This window comes from Myodes glareolus, chromosome 10 (genome assembly GCF_982192425.1).
Source record: "Myodes glareolus chromosome 10, mMyoGla1.1, whole genome shotgun sequence".
Taxonomy (NCBI): Eukaryota; Metazoa; Chordata; class Mammalia; order Rodentia; family Cricetidae; genus Myodes; species Myodes glareolus.
Window position 1 is genome coordinate 1,896,935 of NC_142035.1, and position 19,739 is coordinate 1,916,673.

Sequence of the window (19,739 nt, forward strand, 5' to 3'; positions counted from 1 at the left end):
TCGGTGCGCAGGGGTCTGCGGATGCAGGTGATTATGGCGTTGTAGGTGCTCAGGCGTTTGCAGGTTGGCCCCGTGGGTTCGATGAGGGACTCCCTGCCAGGCTCGCAGACTGCTTTTGTTTGGGAGTCCGCTGCTGGAGTGTCCCCACTGAACCCTGGACTGGAGCGAAGCGAGCCCCGAGCGCTCCTCCTGTGTTCATAGTGACATGTGCAGCGGTAGTAGCAGCGCCGCCCGCCGCGGTGGCAGTAGTAGAGAATTAGGAAACGTGCTGCCGCTGTGTCCTCGCTGTTTTCTGAAAAGTGCTGTGGGTCACTTTGAAAGAGCTGCAGCGCCTTAAGAATCGAGGTTTGCTGTGGAAGTCTGTGAGGATCAGGAAGGCTCATCACTGGTCCCCGGTGATGCGGGACCTCCAAGTGTTTCTGAGGTTGCATGGGCTCCCATGTTCTGAGGAGGCGCTCTCACAGAGGGACTGGGGCTGCAACTGTCCCTTGCCACACATCTGGGGTTTGCTGCACAGTGTGAGTGAAGGTTCTGTTCTTTATGTTCATTCTGACCTCTGGGTGGAAAATATGGCTGACATTTATAGTTTAAGATGCAGTTTGTGGTTGTAATCTACTATGCGAAATGCCATGGTAATTTGTACCTTTGTATTGGAGTTCTTTCAGGGGTCCTTCAACAGTGGCTTCCCATGGCTGGGAGTCGGAAAGCTCGCTGCTCAGGTGCCCATGGCATCCTTCCTTGGCTATGTTGGCTTACCCTGGTTCCTTTGCTTTTGATTTTGAGTACCATGTAGTGGAGCCCTTCTCCTTGGGAGAAGGAAGATGTCATTTGAAAAGGGCATTTGCTGCTGTCTCCATCATAACTGCCTTGGTTTCCAGGTTGGGTTCAGGGTCGGTGTGTTTGAGCAGAAGGTAACTTCTTGGGGAAAAATGTAAACGTGTCCCTGGGCTTCTCTGCACTCTGCATCAGCTTCCATGCTTGTGTTGGGGAGTGGACGGTGCCTGTTGATGCCTGGGTGGCAAACACCTAGAGCTCTGCTTCAAAGCTGCTGGTGCTTTCCGGAAAAGAGAAGGCTCTTCTGCCTGCACCCTCTGACTTCTGTTGATCTCTTGATAAGGAATGCTGATTGATTACCTTAGTTTAAAAACACCCAAAGCCAAGCTAATGTCTGGTGGTTAAAACTACCACCGTGCTAGAAAGTCAGGTTTTCTTCAAACAGTACGGGGAGCCACAGTTAGAGGATGTAAACATTCTGTTTATCAGAACTTTTTATGAAGTTCCTTCTTCACTGACATCTTTCATAATAAAATATATTCAAAAAATAAGTGTAAGTAAGTTCTAATAAAACTCCTGTTTAGCCAATAGCAGTCTTGGGGGAGGGCAGGTTTCAAAGCTACACATAGGTGTCAAGTGGAACAGCATGCCATTGGCAGTTGAATGGAGTGTGAAAGGGGCTGAGTCCTGCCCAGTGCCCTCTTGATAGAGGTCATGCTGGGCAAGGGGAGGGACACACGTCTCAACCTGAGGTCTCTGAGGTCACGTTTCATCTTCACCGGTTAGCAGGAACTTCTAATAAGCATGTTGAACTTGTCCTTACACCCTGAGGCCTGACCTTGCTTGTCAGCATAGGTCTGTAAAGGGGCTGGGATGTTACTGCCGTTGTGATCTGCTGGTTTGCGGGTGCTAGAGTCTAAGCTTGATCCACAGTGAGAGAGGTTTAGAGAGCTCCCATGAATGCTGGTTGAACGCTGGTGCACACCTCAGGAGCCAGTGGAGGCAGGTCACAGTGTGATTACAGCTGGAGAAGCAGGTGAGAGGACCTCAGAGTTAGTGTGGCTTTGGTGGCTTTGGAAGCTCTGGGTTGAGGATGCTGTCTTGCAGGCTGCTTTAGCGTTTTTTCTTTCGTGTGTTAGAATTTGCTCGCATGTTGCTAAAGCATGGGTTCTCGGTCTAAGAGAGGACATTCCTTCCATCGGCCTGGATGCTGTGGCGCTGTGGCTAGGACATGTGTCAGGCGCTGCTGGTTCCCACGTGTGGTGTGTGGTGGCTGGTTGCTTAGGGGAGCAGGGAAGCCTGCTGCTGGCTGACTGCACTTGTGCCTCCCTGAGCTGGTGGGCTGAGGATGGAGAGCTGTCAGAGAGTTACAGTGCTGGGCTTCTGGAAGCCAACTTTGGCAGCAGCAGCCTAAAGGGACGTTCTTGGGATTTTAGCTTTTCTTACTTGAGGTCACAGTCACTGTTTGTCTGACTGTAAAGTGAGGTTGGCTGCTTTGTGAAGAGGATGAGACACAGGCACAGGTGTTCTTTATTCCTGGGGCCCTGGTCCTTTCCCTGTTTCAGGATGGTGTTGCTGTAGAAGTAGCAAAGTCTTTATGAGGTTAGTTTTATTGGAGTGGAAATTCTTATCCAGGGTGGCTAAGAAGTTTGGACAGGGCTGTCTTGTTCCCAGTGATAATCACAGGTGGACCATGCAGGGGTGGCCACCACCAACTTATCCACATGCTACCTCAGAGGACCTCAGCAGGGGACTTGATTTAGGTCAAACCTAGTTTGTGGAGGAGCAGGGGGGAAGAGAGGAGGAGGAGGACCATTCTGGTAATCATGAAGGATAGATAGAGTGGGGCAGCTGGTGGGGCAGCTGGGTGCCACAAAGCCCTCAGACTCCTGTGCCCCTTACAAGACTGGACTCTGTCTCCTGCCTGGTGCTGTTCACTGCTGGCCTGTCATCTTTGGGCAGTGTGGTAATGGGATGGATGACTGACATCTACAGCGGCCTGTGAACACTCTCAGGATGGTGGTCTCTAACACTGCATGCCGTCTTTAGAAGGGTCTGAGCTTGAGGAAAACCCACCTTACCTCTTTGATTCTGGTTTTCATGAGGCAGGGGCTCTTATTAGATTACTGGGACTTGTTCTATAATGCATGTTGGCCTTGAACTTAAGTTCCTTCTGTCCCAGCTGCCTGGATGCTACTGTATGCCTCCTTACTTGACTTATTCTTTTCCAGGTACTTGCACTACCAGCCCTGTATTCTAGGGCTGCTAGGAAAGGAACCTCTAGCCTGAGTAGGTGTGAATGACCCTGAAGGAAGCCAGGCCACTGGGAATGCTGAAGGAGTCTGCCTCTTAAACCTCTTCACACTTGCACTAAAGATGCCATTGGATCAGAGCCATGCCCACCTTAATCTGGGCTGAATGGAGGGCGTGGTGGGGTAGTGGGACTTCCAGCACCTTTGAAGTGAAATGGAAGTGGGGTGCTCTGGGGATGCTCTCAAAGTCTGCCTCGGTGAGAATGTGTGTGCACTTTCCTCCATTTATGCTATAAATTTGGAAACAGCTTTTATAAATAGCAGGTTATATCTGAGTTGATCAAGTCATAATAGCTGTTTTTGCAGATCTTGAAGCAAAGATGTGAAGCTCAGTAGAAACAGCCTGAGGTCTGCGACAGCTTGTGAAGTTTGGAGAAGCAACCTCAGCTGGCCTGGCTTGGGAGGGGGCCTTCCCGTAGGAGGTCTGGGTGCTATAGTGCCGATGGCTTTGTGCCTGCTGCGGGAAACCAGGGTGACCTGGGTGTTTGTGTTGGGAGTGTAGTTTGACTAACTCTTTGAGAGCATCTTGTTTGGCAGGGTTGCTCTGTGAGAAGATTAGGCATTGCAAGGTTGTGTCTGAGTATTAGGAGTTTTATTTTTATGGTAGGGTTGTGAAAGTTTTGGGGTGTGTGTGTGTGTGTGTGTGTGTGTGTGTGTATAAACAATCCCTGGGTACTAGAGCTGGGGTTACAGTGCGTGCATAGCTGGCTGCTGTGTGGGTACTAGAGCTGGGGTTACAGTGCGTGCGTAGCTGGCTGCTGTGTGGGTACTAGAGCTTCACTCAGATCCTCCCACTTGTGCAGCAAGCACTTCACCAACTGAGCTATCCCCGGCCCGTAGGAGTAGTTTTTGAGAGATTTTGGGTCTTTCACAGGGCAGCCCTGACTTCATGGTTGTCCTGTAATTACAGGTAGGCCTTGTGGAGAGGAAGGTGGACAGGGTGAGCCTGCTCAGCTGGACCTTGTGAAATGACAGAGTGGGGCTTACTCAGCAGTGCAGCGATTGTTAGAGAGGTGTTTAAAGGAAAGCCGTTCCGGTTGACTTTATTTTTTGGCAGGGTTTGCCCATGTAGCCAAAACTGTCTCTTGACTTAGCATCCCAAGTGCTGTGGTTATGGTGTGTGTCACCGTATCTGACTGTTTTCTCCCCCTAGTATGATGTCGCAGAGTCATTAGTATTTTCCAGCCTGCCTTTTCTGATTACAGGTTTGTATTTACTATAGGAAGTTTTAAAAGTAATGGGAAGAAAATGAAGTCTCTTGACATTGCCCCTTGCCTAGACTTGGCTGTCAGGGCTGACCATTTCTGCCTTTTCTTTTGATATTTCTGATTTTCATAAAGTTAGAGCTATCCCCCGACCCTGCTGAGTGTGTGTAGCTAGTCTGCCTTGCCCGTTTTCTATGCTCTCCTGGACCTCAGGCTTTGCTTCATTCCCTGCACCTCAGTCTGTAAAAACCCTGTGCTGAGGTCCCCTTGCCCACCCTTACTTGGAGATCTTCACATACACTTGGGCATCTGATGGGTTGAACATCTTCTAGGCCGTGATACAGATTTCAGGGGGGTAGGCCAGTTTACACTTCTATAATCATTGTCAAAGTATAACTTCTTGGGGGTCGGTAACATCGTATAGGACCCGTATAGTTGTTCTTTGATGGTGTGTCTCTGACTCAGCTGGTATGGGTCTTGTTAGTGTGTATGGTGCCGGGGCAGTCTGGGGATTCTACTTAAGGCTCACTTTGCAGAACTGTTCTTAAAAATGCATGCTGGCTGGAGAGTAAGTATGCTGAGCTGGGTGCTGAGGGCCTACCTGGAGTCTCACAGCCACAGATCCTGCTCTTCTGGATGGTGCCTGCGTGGGGCCAGGTAGTTGACAGGAATTTCAGAGATATTTCTCACTGTGATGGGTGCCTGTGGCTGAGGGGATGCTAGGCAGAGAGGGCCTCCTGGGAAGCCTAAGAGAAGAGAAGGGCCAGCCACACATAGCTTGTCCAGGGAAAGACTGGGGGACAGAGGCAGTCTATGGCCTGACTCTGAACCATCATAAGAATTTCCCACCGAGAAGGTAGTGGGTATATAGGAAAATGGTCTGCCAGGGACCAGTGGCCGCTGCAAGGAAACTTGGCACTGCCAGTGTGTTGGCAGCTCGGGGGGACCTGCGTGTGACTTCCTTAGAAGTCTGCTTGTGTGTTTTACACAGCTGTGTGCAAGGAGTGCACAGGAGGGAGCACACTGGAGTGTCTGCATCCGCTGGGGAAAGTGCTCACTGTGCCTAAGGAGTCAGGGAGCCTGTTTGGTGTAGACTCAAAGTGTGTTCTGTGACTTTGGCTTCTGCCATTCTGTGAGGGGACTGGTGGACTCTTTTCCACAAGACTTTGATTTGAGCTCCTTGAGTTCTGTTCCACCTTGCAGCTCCTGCTAATGTCTGTGCTGTAGGATGTCATAGTCCTGCCGTCTGGAAGGGCAGCAGGCAGTGGGCAGAGGCTTCCCCTTGTCCATAGGTCTTGTTCCAGAAGTGACACAGCTCTCTTTCTCTTAATTCTCTCTGGGAAAACTTGATAATTGGCTGTTTGTAACTGCAAAGAATGTTGGGGAGTTGAATCTGTGCAGTGGAGAGGGAAGGGAGGTTTGAGGGACAAGGAGCAGGTCCGGAGTGGAGCTGGAAGAAGAGACTGTTGCTGGGCTGCAGCTGAGAGCAGCGCTCTGTAAGGGCTGGAGTGCAGTTAACCCATAGACTCTCCGCATCCCTGCAGGCACTTTGTCAGGACCCTCTAGAGTTTTCTCTGCGGTTTTTGACAAGTGGGTGGAGCTGGTTTTGTGCCACTTTGAATTTGCAGAGGGAACTTGGCTCTCAGGGTGTGTGTGAAGCTTTAGGGTGATTCAGGCTCTGGTCCTGTGTGGAGCAGTAGGGAGTTTCTCACCAGGATCTCATTACAGGGTATGGTCCCAGGCATTCCTTGGCTTCTGACCTCTGACCTCTGTCTCCTGGTGTAGTGGTCTTACCGGGCTTTAAACTGGCTCTAGGACAGGGAGTAGTATAACTTTTCCCCTCCTGTATCCTGTGACATGGTTCTGTTGCCACAATGTTTATAAATCAGGAGGCTCTATGTCTAGAGCCAAAGAGAGAGATGGCCATGTCTTTCATTATGGGAATGCTTTGTAGGCCACAGTCCACTCTGTGGTTCCCCGAGGCTAGGTTAGGGTCGGTGCTGTCTCTGTGGGGTCCCTGAGGCTAGGTTAGGATTAGTACTGTCTCTGTGGGGTCCCTGAGGCTAGGTTAGGGTTGGTGCTGTCTGTGTGGAGTCCCTGAGGCTAGGTTAGGGTCGGTGCTGTCTCTGTGGAGTCCCTGAGGCTAGGTTAGGATTAGTACTGTCTCTGTGGGGTCCCTGAGGCTAGGTTAGGATTAGTACTGTCTCTGTGGGGTCCCTGAGGCCAAGTTAGGATCGGTGCTGTCTCTGTGGAGTCCCTGAGGCTAGGTTAGGATTAGTGCTGTCTCTGTGGGGTCCCTGGGGCTAGGTTAGGGTTGGTGCTGTCTGTGTGGGGTCCCCGAGGCTAGGTTAGGGTTGGTGCTGTCTCTGTGGGGTCCCTGAGGCCAAGTTAGGGTCGGTGCTGTCTCTGTGGGGTCCCCGAGGCTAGGTTAGGGTCGGTGCTGTCTTGTGTGGGGTCCCTGAGGCTAGGTTAGGGTTGGTGCTGTCTGTGTGGGGTCCCCGAGGCTAGGTTAGGGTTGGTGCTGTCTCTGTGGGGTCCCTGAGGCCAAGTTAGGGTCGGTGCTGTCTCTGTGGGGTCCCTGAGGCTAGGTTAGGGTTGGTGCTGTCTGTGTGGAGTCCCTGAGGCCAAGTTAGGGTCGTTGCTGTCTCTGTGGGGTCCCTGAGGCCAAGTTAGGGTCGGTGCTGTCTCTGTGGGGTCCCTGAGGCTAGGTTAGGGTTGGTGCTGTCTGTGTGGAGTCCCTGAGGCTAGGTTAGGGTCGGTGCTGTCTCTGTGGGGTCCCTGAGGCTAGGTTAGGGTTGGTGCTGTCTGTGTGGAGTCCCTGAGGCTAGGTTAGGGTCAGTGCTGTCTCTGTGGGGTCCCTGAGGCTAGGTTAGGGTTGGAGCTGTGTCAGCATCAGGGCCCTGGAAGGCTGGTGTGGAAGGATGACGAGTTCAAGGCCAGTCTGGGCTGCAACATGAAGTTCAGAATGAGACCCTGACTGAAAATGTAAAGCAAAAAGAGGGCTGGGGCATAACTGTGTGTCTGCCTAGCCTGTGCAAGCCCTGCTTTCATTCCCTGGGGTGGGCTGGGAAAGACCAAAAACGTGTCCTGGTGTTGGCATAGACAGGGTGGCGCCACTTGTCATGGCTCCGATTCTGTGAGCAGCATTGTGCCTGTTGACGTGATACAACCAGGGTGATGGGGATGAGGGTCACACCTACTCTGTCATCTTACTGTAGTTCTCTTGAGGAGACCTGGAGCTGGAGCCCTTCTGTGCCTCCTGCTTCTGGTGGCCTGCTTGGTTTTGCCTGTGTTCGTAGTTGCCTCAGGGCCAGCAGGTGATGGTGCAGCAACCTTGGCAGGTGCAGTCCAGGCATGAAACAGTGTGCCGTTACAGGCATCCAATTGCTCCCCATTGTGTCTCCCTCCCCACTGTTGGGGCAACTCTTTAGATGCTCTGAGCATGAGGTGTCCTTCCTCTGCCAGGTACCCAGTCCGCTGAGGAAGCTCTGAGACCACTGTTGTCTTTAGAGTGAAGGGCAGACTCTGAGCAGCCTGCCTCTAAAGGTCAGCTTTGTGCTTGACAGACAGGACCTTTTCCCATGCTTTCTTCATTGTCACTGGATCTGTTTGTCACTCTGAGCTAAGAGGCCCAGCTGAGCAGGTACCTGTGGGGTACCATCCCCAGATGTGTATTGCTCAAGCAAGCCCACACCTTTGGGACTGCCCGTTGGCTCAGTACTAGTCTTGGTGTGGTCTTCTCCACTGAGCAGAAGCACCAATGCATTTGTACACCCTCAATATCTGGTGTGGTGCCCCATGTGGCTGAGATGTCCCAGGTGTGATTCAGGGGGTCTCTAGGATGTGGTGTGACTTGACTGGTATAATTAGCATGAGAAACCACCCAGGGAGTGACATATATGCTGTTGGATCTCAAATGTGTAGATCTGCGTTGCTTACAGTTCCTGTTAACTTGGCTGGCTAGCTTTCATTTATATCATTTCACACTTGAATCAGGACCTGCATGCTATCCTGTAGGAGAGCCATAACTGAGTCTGCACACCAGGTGACCATGCATTACATTTCTTGTGCTGGCCTGTGGTAGCGTCCCTCTGCCTTCCCTTCCCTTCTGGACATGCTAACTGCCTCTCCAGCACATTCCTACGCATGGGTACTTCATCTTAGGTTGATATTGTAGAGTTCTCTGTTTCCAGTGGCTTTTGGGGACTCCATGGCTGTGTGATGTCTCTTGTATGTGGATACCACAGTTTCTTCTGCCATAGTCATTTGTATTTTTGTCTGCATTGAGTACTCTACCCGCCTCACAGGGCCTTGCTGTGTGATGGATGAGTGTGACGTAGCGGCGGCCTTGTAGCCTTGGGTATTGTCAGATTGTCTTTTGTGTGTCCAGTGGTTGCTACCCAGCAGTGAAGGTGGCCCTCTGGGAACAGGCTGTTTATTTACTGCCTGTGAATCTGGGAGTGCAGGTTCTGAGTATTCAACAGATACCAGGCCAGTCCGTTCAGGGGCAGGGGTTTCCAAAAGATTTTTTTTGTGTGTGTGCGTGTGTCAAGACAGGTTTCTCTGTGCTGTTCTAGCTGTCCTAGAACTCACTTTGTAGACCAGACTGGTCTTAAACTCACAGAAATCCCAAGTGCTTAGGTTAAAGGTGTGTGCCACCAATGCCCGGTGGTCCCACCTTTCTAATGTGTGATCTTTGAGGTGATTTGGTGTGGAGTGGGGAGCCAGCCGGACTCCTTATGAGGGTACCGAGGACTGAAGGACTGTCCTTCAGTGGTGTGGCTGTGGTGATCACTAAGTGTGTATACAGGGAAGCTGGGCCAGATAGTGATAGGACCAGGGCAGTCAGGTGTTTGGCATAGCCACTGGCACAGTTTTGGAGGTTGCTGGTGGGCAGTCCGACTTGTCTACTTGTAGACTTTATGGGCTTTGTAGGGCTAGTGTCTGTGTCTGGTCCCAGGCCGATTGTGCAAGAGTCCTTAGCAAGAGTATTCTTGAGCGAGTGGGCTGACAGCCGTAGGCTGGGCAGTGAGTGTAAAAGGAGGGTCAGAGATTAGCTGAGCTGGATGCCTGCCATCTGGGGCCTCATGGCCACGCAGCCAGGGCCCTCAAAAAGCCCATGAAGACCTCTTACTAGATCAGCCGTCGGGCTTCCTCCTGCACCTGCTCTCCGTGGAGGATGTGAGGATGCTGTGTGTCTGTGTGTGTTCTAGCTTGCTCACTGTCCTTTCTGACATTGTCTCTATGGCAGTTTTTCCATTTTGAGACTCTTCTTCATGGCTCCAGAGAAGTTTCTTACTCTCAGATGTCTATTACTCCCTTGTTCTGGTGCTTTCTTCCCCGACCCAAGTCATCTAGCTGAGGTCCTCTCAACCTGAGTTCTTCCCTTGGGTCTTCCTTGCTTGGGTCCTCTTCATTCCCCTAGGTGCTCCTTCGTGGATCTGGATCCTCCCAACTTCCTCTCTTAGGTGGTTCCTTCAGGGTTCTCTCTCCTGTACTAGCAGGTCTCATGGTACACTGGGAAGAACTGCAGAATCGCCTGCTAGGTATGCAAGAGGCAGGACCAAGACAGGGGACTGAGAAGTTCAGGTTAGCAGTAAGAGGACTCTGTGGGACCTGTGAGGTGGTTAGGTCACTGACACTGAAGTATAAGCAGAGAGATCAGGTCCTCAAGGAGGACCACGGACAACTCACAGAGATTTGCTCTGATTGCTCTTGTGCACTGCAACCAAGTGAGAAAGTGTGTGGTTTCCTTTTGAAGTTACTTTGTGTTAGTGACCACACTCAACGTGCATCCCAGTCTTTGTGTGACACAGGGGCTCATCTGTGTCTTCTCAGTGCATAAATTGTGCTCAGTAAGGTGACTGTGGGCAGATGGGCGAGTGGCTGACTAAGCAAGATGGGACCCACTTTTGGTGCTGTGGAGGTCGATGACCATAACCTTCAGATGGAGCTATATAGATTCAATGATGTGATGTTGGACTGTGGCTAAAAATTGGGTCTGACTGGGGTTTCATACTCAGTTCTGACATTACAGAGGACAGAGGAGGAGCTAGTGGCCTTGCTGGTGGGGGCAGTGAAGGCCCAGGTAGCTGTCACTCCCCACAAGGCAGGCACTCAGATTCATTTCTCAGGCAGTTGTTGGCAGTCACAGCTGTAAAGTTGGCTTAGAGACTCAGAGTGGTGGTGGATATGGAAGACGGGTGTATGGGACATTGTGCATAGAGACACCACAGTAAACAATAGGAGTCTTTGGATGGTGCTGGCTGACAGCTGAGGAGTGTGGAGCCAGAATTGGTACCACAATAAACCTGAAAACTGATTCAGGAGAGAGGTGTCCTTAAATGGGCTGTGTCTTCCAAATAAAGACCTTGGAAGATGGCACACTAGAGCAGGTTTCACAAGAGTAGATGAGCTTCTCTGGGAGAAGCAGGGTCTTGTGGGAAGTGGTCAGGTTCAGGGCCAGTGCTGAAGGGGCCTGTTGGTGGCACTTCAATGGGTTTGTCTTACAGGGCCCCAAGGGGCTCAGTTTCACAGACAAGGGCCTGTCTAAACTCTCATAGCCATATGAGAATGGTTTCTAGGACATTGACAAGCACATCTAGGGTATGTGAGCCACTTGAGCTGTACATGAGCCTAGGGTTTTAAAGTAGTTTTTGTGCCACCTCAGAATCTTTCTGTTGGTGCTCAGGCAGGCAGGTGCTCTGTCTAGGTAAGGGAGTAGAGCAGAGGAAGCTGGCTCAACTCTGTGCCCCTTGGGCGCTCCAGGTTACTTTGATCATTGATTGCTAGCAGACTAGGTTTGCAATTGGAACGGAACCCCTCTCAAGTTGCAGCTCAAGGTGGGGACAGGCACTTTGTGTGTTGGTTAGGGCAGTGAACCTGGGAGGAAGAGTGGCTTGAAGTAGCCATTAATGAGAGACTCCCCTGGAACATAATCTCCAGTGGAGCCCCCTCTGTCTGTCTGTCCTCTGAGGAATTCTAGGTACTTATAAAATTGGTTGTTGATTTCTGTGACTGTGCCATTTTAATGTAGCTGAAACTTGATACTGAACAACCAGGATGTGGAAACCAGGATGACCTTTGTCGTGGCAGAACCTGGTTGTTCCCAAGTGGACTGGAGCACCTTGGGTTTGTGTCAGGAGCTCTGAGTTGGTGAAGGAGGGAGGGGCTGCCTGTCACTGTCTTGTGTAGGTGTCCTTTCTGCTAGAGCCACCCCTGTTGTGTGGGACACCTGAGTGTGATCTTTCTTCTTAGAGTGTAGGAGGAAGTACAGTGAGCCTTCCCGTCTGGGGTGAGCTGGCCTCCTCCCTCCTAGTGCCTAGAAGGGACCTTGGTGACACTCCCAGAGGAGGAGGTTTCCAGAAGGATGCAGTTCAGTCCAAGGAGCGTTGTGGGCCTCGGGGGCATGTGAGGACTGTCTGGGCTGAGGAAGGGCCATAGGACAAAGTAATATCAGAAACAGGAAGAATCAGTAAGTTTGACTTCAAAATTAAAAGAAAGCAAAGTGGGTGCAGAGGTTAGAGCGCTTTGCAAAGGCTTCTGTAGTTCAGTGTGCAGCGACAAGCAGCTCTTACACAAAAGAAGTCCAGTAAGTGTGTGAAGAGACGTTTTTATCACCCCGTCTTAACTGCCCCAGTGGGACAAGAGACTGTCCGCATGTGCAGCAGCCATCCCGGGTCCTCCTGCGCAGTCAGAGATGAGGAGGGTAAAGGTGTTCACCGTGCGCTACAGTTTATGTGCAGCTCCTGTGGGGTGAGTGGGACCAGTGCTTACTCCCCAAACTCATCAGTCCTCTTTTGTGCACTCATGTGGGGGCGAGTAGACCTGTACTCGGAGTGGCCTAAAAGTGTTCTGCAAGATAAACCAGCCATTGCATTATATAATTCTGTTGGTGTGGGATTGTAGAAAAAGCTGAACTAGGTACTAGCAATATAGCTCAGTGGTAGCTTCTTGGTTGGCATGTGCCAGCTCTGGGTTCAGTTCCTAACACTGTAAACCTTGTCCCCCAAACAAAACAAAATGTAAAGTAAACTGTATGTAATGTAGTGGATGCCTGGAGCAGGGAGGTTGCAGTGTAGGAAATGTCTACAGTCCTATGTACATAGCCGTACATATTTTCCTAGATCATCAGGTTGTGCCCTTAAGATGATGAGTTTTGTTTTCGTGAGCTGTATTTCAGTGGTAATGCAGGAAAGTTCACGGTGCCCTGTCTTTTCCTTCTTGGTGTTGCATACTATTGCAGGATTAGTAAAGGTGTTTGCATCAGGAACCATGTTTGGGGATCTTATATATTTGGGTAGAATCTCAATAACTTGCTGCCTCTGAAAGCAGGATGCAGCAGGGATAAGGTTGGGCCAGGCAGCTTTCGGATCAGTTGAGAGCCTCATACATTGCTGTGGGGTTGATTTTTTTTCTGTGGATTTGCTCTTGTTTTTACAAGAACAGTGTTGGGTGGTGTGAAGAGTTGAAGTAGTCTGTCCTGTTGTGAGTTTCAGGGGTCAGCAGGTTTCCATCTCTGCTTCATCTAGTGGAAGTCTTTGTCATTCACACTCAGGTTTGGTTTCTCCTCAGGCTCCCTGGTTCCAGTAGTGGTTGTTATGTGATTTCCACATACCTCACACTTGCAAACAATGATAATACATGTGTAGATGTATGTGCACCAGTGTTAGCCTGATTTGGTTTGGCTTGACTTTAATTTTAATTACTATTTGCTGTTTGTTTTCATTTTATGTATTAAAATTGTAAAACACATGGGTCAGAAGGGAGTTTCTGAGTAGCACTTTGATTTCTGACCCCCGTCCCTTTTTTGTTCCCCAGGATATGTGTTTATTTTTATTTTTGGTGGTCTCTAAGCCATTCCTTAGTGGTTTTTTGTAAAAGCAAGTGTGTGTGTGTATGTCTGCATGCACAGTGCACACAAACATATGCAGACATGCAAGCGTTTACTCTGTTCTGCTTTAGTTTTCATTTGGGAGGGGATCTTGCTCTGTCGCTCAGACTGGCTTGAAGCAGGTGGTGGAATTGCAGGTGTGCCACTTGGTTCCTGGTGCTGTGTTCTTTCTCTGTCTTCTTGGTATCAAATAAACTCACTTATACCTTGGTGTTTTTCTTAACAAATACAGCTTAGAGATCATTGTTGGTGACATTATCTTCTTAGGATTTATTTATTTTTATTCAGTGTGTATGCATGTTTTGTCTGCATGTATGACTATGGACTGCATGTGCCCTGGGATGCTAGAAGAGGGCCTTGGATTCCCCAGAAGTGGAGTTATCCTAGAACCTGTGTCCTCTGGAAGGGCAGCCAGTACTTTTATTTTAACTGTTGAGCCATCTCCCCAGCCCTGACATTTTTTTTTAATTGAAGTACTTTAAATTTATATCTAATGCACTCAGAGAAGAAATTGCTGATGTCTTTCTGCATAATCCAGGATTTAAAACTTAAGACATAATTTCAGAAGGAAATAGTTCAAAAACATACTACACTTTCCTCTGTAAAACGCATGTAGTAAGTCAGTTAGTTCTGCCTAGGTGAATTTGAGAGTGGGTGTGATGACCTTCCAGGCAGCATGGTGGTCTTTCTTTGGCAGAAGTGTAGGTGATGGCAGTCTGTCCCTTCTGTCTTCCTAGTCGGTCACCGTGCCGGCTAGTTTTTAGATTTGTCAGTTTACTCTACTTGGTAGAGTAACTTGGGAAGAGGGAACCCAGCTCAAGAGTTGTTTTCATCAGATTGGCATATGGGCAAGTTTGTGGACCATTGTTTTGGTTAATATTGATATGGGAGAGCCCAACCCACTGCTGGCATTGCTACCTGGTTTGGGTAGTCCATGGTTATGTTAAAAAGCGGGCTGACTAGGCCACGGAGAACAAGCTGGTAAGCATTGTGTTTCCATGGTCTCTGCTGCAGATCCTGTCTCAGTTTTCTGCTTTGAGTTTTTGCCCTGACTTCCCTCAGTGATGGTGTGTAACCTGGTATATGTAAGCTAGATAAATCCTTTCTTCTTTTAATTTGGCTTTGTCATTGTTTTATTACAGCAACAGAAGCCAGACTAGGACAGGCACTGGATGTGTGGGCGGTGACACGGCACCTGGAAGTTTGAGAGGGTGTGCAAGGTTTTGCTTTGTAGCCCACACAGACCTTCAAACTCATAATCCTTCGGACTCAGTTTCCTGAGTGCTGGGCCTGTAGATATGTGATACCACACCAGTTAGGTACCTTTTAAATATCACTTATTTTGAGACAGAGTCTTACTTTGTTGATATGCAGACCAGGCTGGCCTTGAACTCAGAGATATACCTGCCTCTTCCTTCTAAGTGCTGGGATTAAAAGGCATGGACTACCATGCCCAGCCTGGATACCCCCATTTTTTTCTTTTTTCTTTTCTTTTCTTTTTTTGATGCTGGTGATGGAACCTAAGGCCATGTGTGTGCTAGGTAAAGTGTTCTATCATTGAGCTGTGTCCCCAGGCTGAGGTTCTCCTTTAAGTACAGGCATGTTTACATAACATTTTTTTGAGGGTCGTACTTTCCACGTATTACATCCTCATTTCAAACATACAGTTCATTTTGAGAAACAAGTGTCTGTGTAACCACTGACCAGTCAAGACACAAAGTTTCTTGCAGTCCATGGGCCCTCTACTGCCCATCCTTACATTCTAGACCTTAGCTGCCATCATTAGTATGGGCCAGCTTGCCATCTCAAGCTGAACGGGCAACCCTACAGAAGGAGTGACCTTGTGTCCGCTCTCTTCGCTCCCTGTGTTGTCTTGTTGGTAGCTTGTTGTTTGTGTGCTGAATAGCTGTCTAATGGCGAATCAATCCCACACCAATTATGTTTTAAGGGGGTATTTATTTTGGGGGGTAAAACTTACATACACCATAAACCATCAGGATGGGAGCCTAGTAGCTGGAGTAGGAGCCGGGAGCGGGAGCCGGAACCAAGCGCTGGAACCAAGAGGCTGAGCCGAGCTTGCCGCTCTTCTTTTAAAGAGAAATATACCACGCCCCAGTGGGCTGGTATTTCAGCAGCTATTGGCTGACGGAGCGGAAGGCGCTCCCGCAGCACTGTGGGCTCGTGCTTCAGCGACTATTGGCTGAAGCAGCGGAAGGTACTCCCGCAGCACCTCCCCCTTTTGTTTAAGTAAGAGAGTTCTAAGCCTACTACGAAATTATATACAGTAAGTACAAACTTACAAAATTATATACAATAAGTACAAATACCCTATTCTAACTAGCTAAAGTCTTGTATAATAGATGACTTGGCCAAGTTATGAGAGGAAAGTAGCTACATTTATCTAGTCTTCAACCCCATAGAAGATCTGAGAAGGGAAATAATGTTACCTGAGTAATTAGGAAGTGCAATCAAAGAACTTCCAAAACATGCAACAAATCACAGAGACAACTGGCTACCTGGGCAATCACCAAAGACCTGTTTGCAGCGTTGAAGCAACCAACTTTGACTAAGGCCTAGAATAACTGACAGATTATTTTTAACAGGCAAGAGATTTTTCAAAACCGTCTTACCCTGTCTTGGCAAGATTTGACAGTTCTGTTTATGCATTTCCAGATACCGTGTATTTGTCAGTAGTTGAAGTATGGGCAGTTCCTTACCCAGAGGCCAGTTTTGTCAAGAAGACAAGCTCCAAGTGGAGTGTCTTTGGTGCTCAACAATCTCTCGGGAATAGGTCGGTGTTGCCAGGAGTGATTGTGTCTCACTACACAGAACTCTAAGATTAAATTAAATGCCATTTTCTACAGCTCTTCGAAGAGGTTGAAGACTATTTATATATAATCTCTATGTATCTAAAGAACCTGATTAGTCTAACCATAAATATGACAGACATAGATGACTATTGATCTACAATTCTTAACATGTATCTAACTTAAAGACTAAGAGAATAAACAACTGTGCAATAAATGAGGACAATGACCTCCAAATGTAAACAATAAATATCAATACATAAACAATATATGAGTATCTTAATCAGAGGTAGAAATGTACACTGCAATATGGTATACATATATCAATACAATATATATCAATACATAAAAAATGTTTTAAACAGGTAGAAGCATGCATACATACAATATTCAATATATGCCGATGTAATTATCTATAAACAATAACTCAAAAATACCATTATCTATCTAATTATCCCTCTTTTTTTCCAAAAGATCCCTGAGCTTATAAAATTTCTTTCCCAACTCTCAACCGTATACTAATTATAATCAATCCCTAAATATTGTTCTAAACCTGAGGATAAACTTTGCTGGGAGAGGGGACATCATCCTCTAGAATTACTTCCAACTGTCATGGGGGTAAGGTTCTTTCCTGTGAAAGTAAAATGATGGTTAAATTTCAAGATCAATGTCTTGTAAAATTGCAAGCAGTCTCTGAGTATTTTGTGGAGGTCTGGTCAGAATGTTGTTCAAGATGTGCACCATTTCAGCTAACCAAGTTGGAATCATCTATGCAGCTGATACCCGGAACAGGACTTGTAGTAGCACTATCAGTATCATGACATCATATCAACAGAGTGGAGTTGTTGTTATGGGGGTCCCATCTTCTTCCTGGAAACTTCAAATGTCAGTGCAGAAAAAACTCATTGTTCATTGTGGAAAACTTACACATTAATTATATAAACATATGCAAACATATTCAATGAAAGGTATGATAGACATATTCAATGAAGAGTATGATAGATATGAAGAAAAGCAAAGATGTTTTCTAAACTCATATTTCTTTCTGTCTCATATCATGGCTCTTGACATAAGACAGAAACTCCAGAAACTCTGGGTTTTTCTCCTAACAACAGGCTTGGAATTAGAGAGGAACCGAGCCAAGAGTCCAACTCCAAAACCAGCTCTATAAATTCAGAAATATGATTTCGTATATTCCAGAGCTTCATACTCACAGAACCTATTCAGTTTTCTTGATAATCCATATTGGGTAGTTATTTTTCCATCTGTCAGTATTCAAACATCCAGGGTCCCTTGAATTTTTCAAAGACGAGTGTTTTCCTGTAGAGATAAGAACAGAACCCTGCCCCCATTTTATGTTTTTCTTTCCACCTGTATGGTCATCATCATTGCAGATGCTGTCATTTTTCCTTTCCAAGAGGTTTCTTCTCTTCAGATCTAACCTTTATTAATTTTGATGGTATCCACAATTTTTCTTCTGTGGAAACAAGAGCAAAACCCCTTCCCCAATGTAGCACATATACTGGCTTCCATTGAGAGGTCAGCACATCCTTGATATAAACCGGTTGATTTAGTTCAGCAGACTTTTCCATTATCCAATGTCTTTCTGCCGCTGTTGTTCCCTTCTCATTAGCGTTAAGAAAATTCAAGGTTAATAAGGCATTATGTAATCTATTTCTGGGGGCATTTTCCACCCCTTTCTGTTTATTTAACATATCCTTTATAGTTCGATTTGATCTTTCTATGACTGCTTGACCTGTAGGATTGTATGGTATACCTGTAACATGCTTAATATTATAATAAGCAAAAAACCATTTCATTTTCCTAGATACATAAGCTGGACCATTATCTGTTTTTATTTGTGCAGGTATACCCACAATGGCCATAACTTCTAATAAATGTGTGATTACTGAGTCAGCTTTTTCTTAGCTTAAAGCAGTTGCCCACTGAAAGCCTGAATAAGTGTCAATGGTGTGATGTACATATTTTAATTTTCCAAATTCTGCAAAGTGGAACACATCCATCTGCCAAATTTCATTCCTTTTAATACCCTTTGGATTAGTCCCTGCAGGCAATGGTGTTTGGTTATAAAAAGAGCAAGTAGGGCATTTCTTTACAATCTCCTTAGCTTGTTGCCATGTAATAGAAAACTCTTTTTTCAAGCCTTTGCTATTGACATGATGTTTTTTATGAAATTCAGATGCCTGCAATACACTACCAATCAATAATTGGTCAATATCTGTATTACCTTGTGCTAGAGGACCTGGCAGACCCATATGGGATCGGATATGTGTTATATACATAGGGCAGAGCCTGTTCCTGATCATGTCTTGTACCTGGATAAACAATGAGGTCAGTTCTGTGCCATCAGGTATAAATTCAGCAGTTTCAATATGCAAAATAACTCTTTCTGCATATTGTGAGTCAGTAATTATATTAAGAGGTTCTTTAAAATCCCTAAGCACCATAAGGATGGCATATAATTCTGCCTTCTGGACAGAATCATAAGGACTTTGTTCTACTTTACTCAATTCTTCTGATTTGTAACCTGCTTTCCCTGATTTATTAGCATCGGTATAAAATGTATGGGCTCCGGTTATTGGAGCATCACGGACAATTCGAGGGAGGATCCAAGAAGTTCTCTTTATAAAGTTAAGTCTCTTGCTTTTTGGGTAATTGTTATTGATTTCTCCCAAAAAATTAGCACAAGCTCTTTGCCATGGTTCATTGTCTTCCCACAACTTTTTTATTTCATCAGCAGTGAAAGGCACTATAATATCTGCTGGGTCTATACCTGCTAATTGACAAAGTCTCAATTTTCCTTTTATAATCAATTCAGAGACTTTTTCCACATAAGTTTTTAATATTTTACTTGGTTTGTGTGGTAAAAAGATCCATTCCAAGATAATATCATCTCTTTGCATCAAGATTCCTGGAGGAGAAATTTTGGAAGGCAATATGACGAGAATACAACTAAGCTTTGGATTTACCCTGTTCACATGAGCCTCCTGTAATTTTTCTTCAACCATTGTCAGTTCTTTTTCTGCTTCGGCTGTTAATTCTCTGGGACTGTTTAAGTCTTTATCACCTTCCAAGGTCTTGTTTAAATGAATTATTAGATCAGGTGTTATCCCAACAGCCGGTCATAGACTGGAGATGACTCCTAATAATCTTTGAAAGTCATTAAGAGTTCATAACCAGTCTCTCCTGATTTGTGCCTTTTGAGTCTTAATTCTTTGTAAACCTATTTTATAACCTAAATAATTAACAGAATTTCCTCTTTGAATTTTTTCAGGAGCAATTTGCAATCCCCATTTAGGTAACACTATTTTTACTTCTTCAAACAGCCTTTCTAAGGTGTCTTTGTTTTGATCAGATATCAGGATATCATCCATATAGTGATATATTATGGACTTAGGAAATTGTTTGCGTATAATTTTCAATGGTTGGCTTACAAACTATTGGCACAGGGTGGGAGAGTTCAACATTCCCTGTGGGAGGACGGTCCACTGGTACCTCCTTGCAGGCTGAGAGTTATTATAGGTAGGCACTGTGAAGGCAAACTTTTCTCTATCTTTTTCTTGTAATGGTATAGTGAAGAAACAATCTTGTAATGGTATAGTTATTTCAGATCAATAACTATAAGAGGCCATCCCCTTGGTAACAGGGAGGGCAGAGGAATTCCAGATTGCAGAGGGCCCATAGGTTGAATAACCTTGTTGATAGCTCTAAGATCTGTCACCATTCT

At 46.7% G+C, this 19,739-nt stretch overlaps 1 protein-coding gene across 1 annotated transcript in view; it reads left to right on the top strand.

The window, feature by feature from the left end:
- Taf4 (TATA-box binding protein associated factor 4) overlaps nt 1–19,739 on the top strand; it is a 68,909-nt gene that overhangs the window by 1,709 nt on the left and 47,461 nt on the right.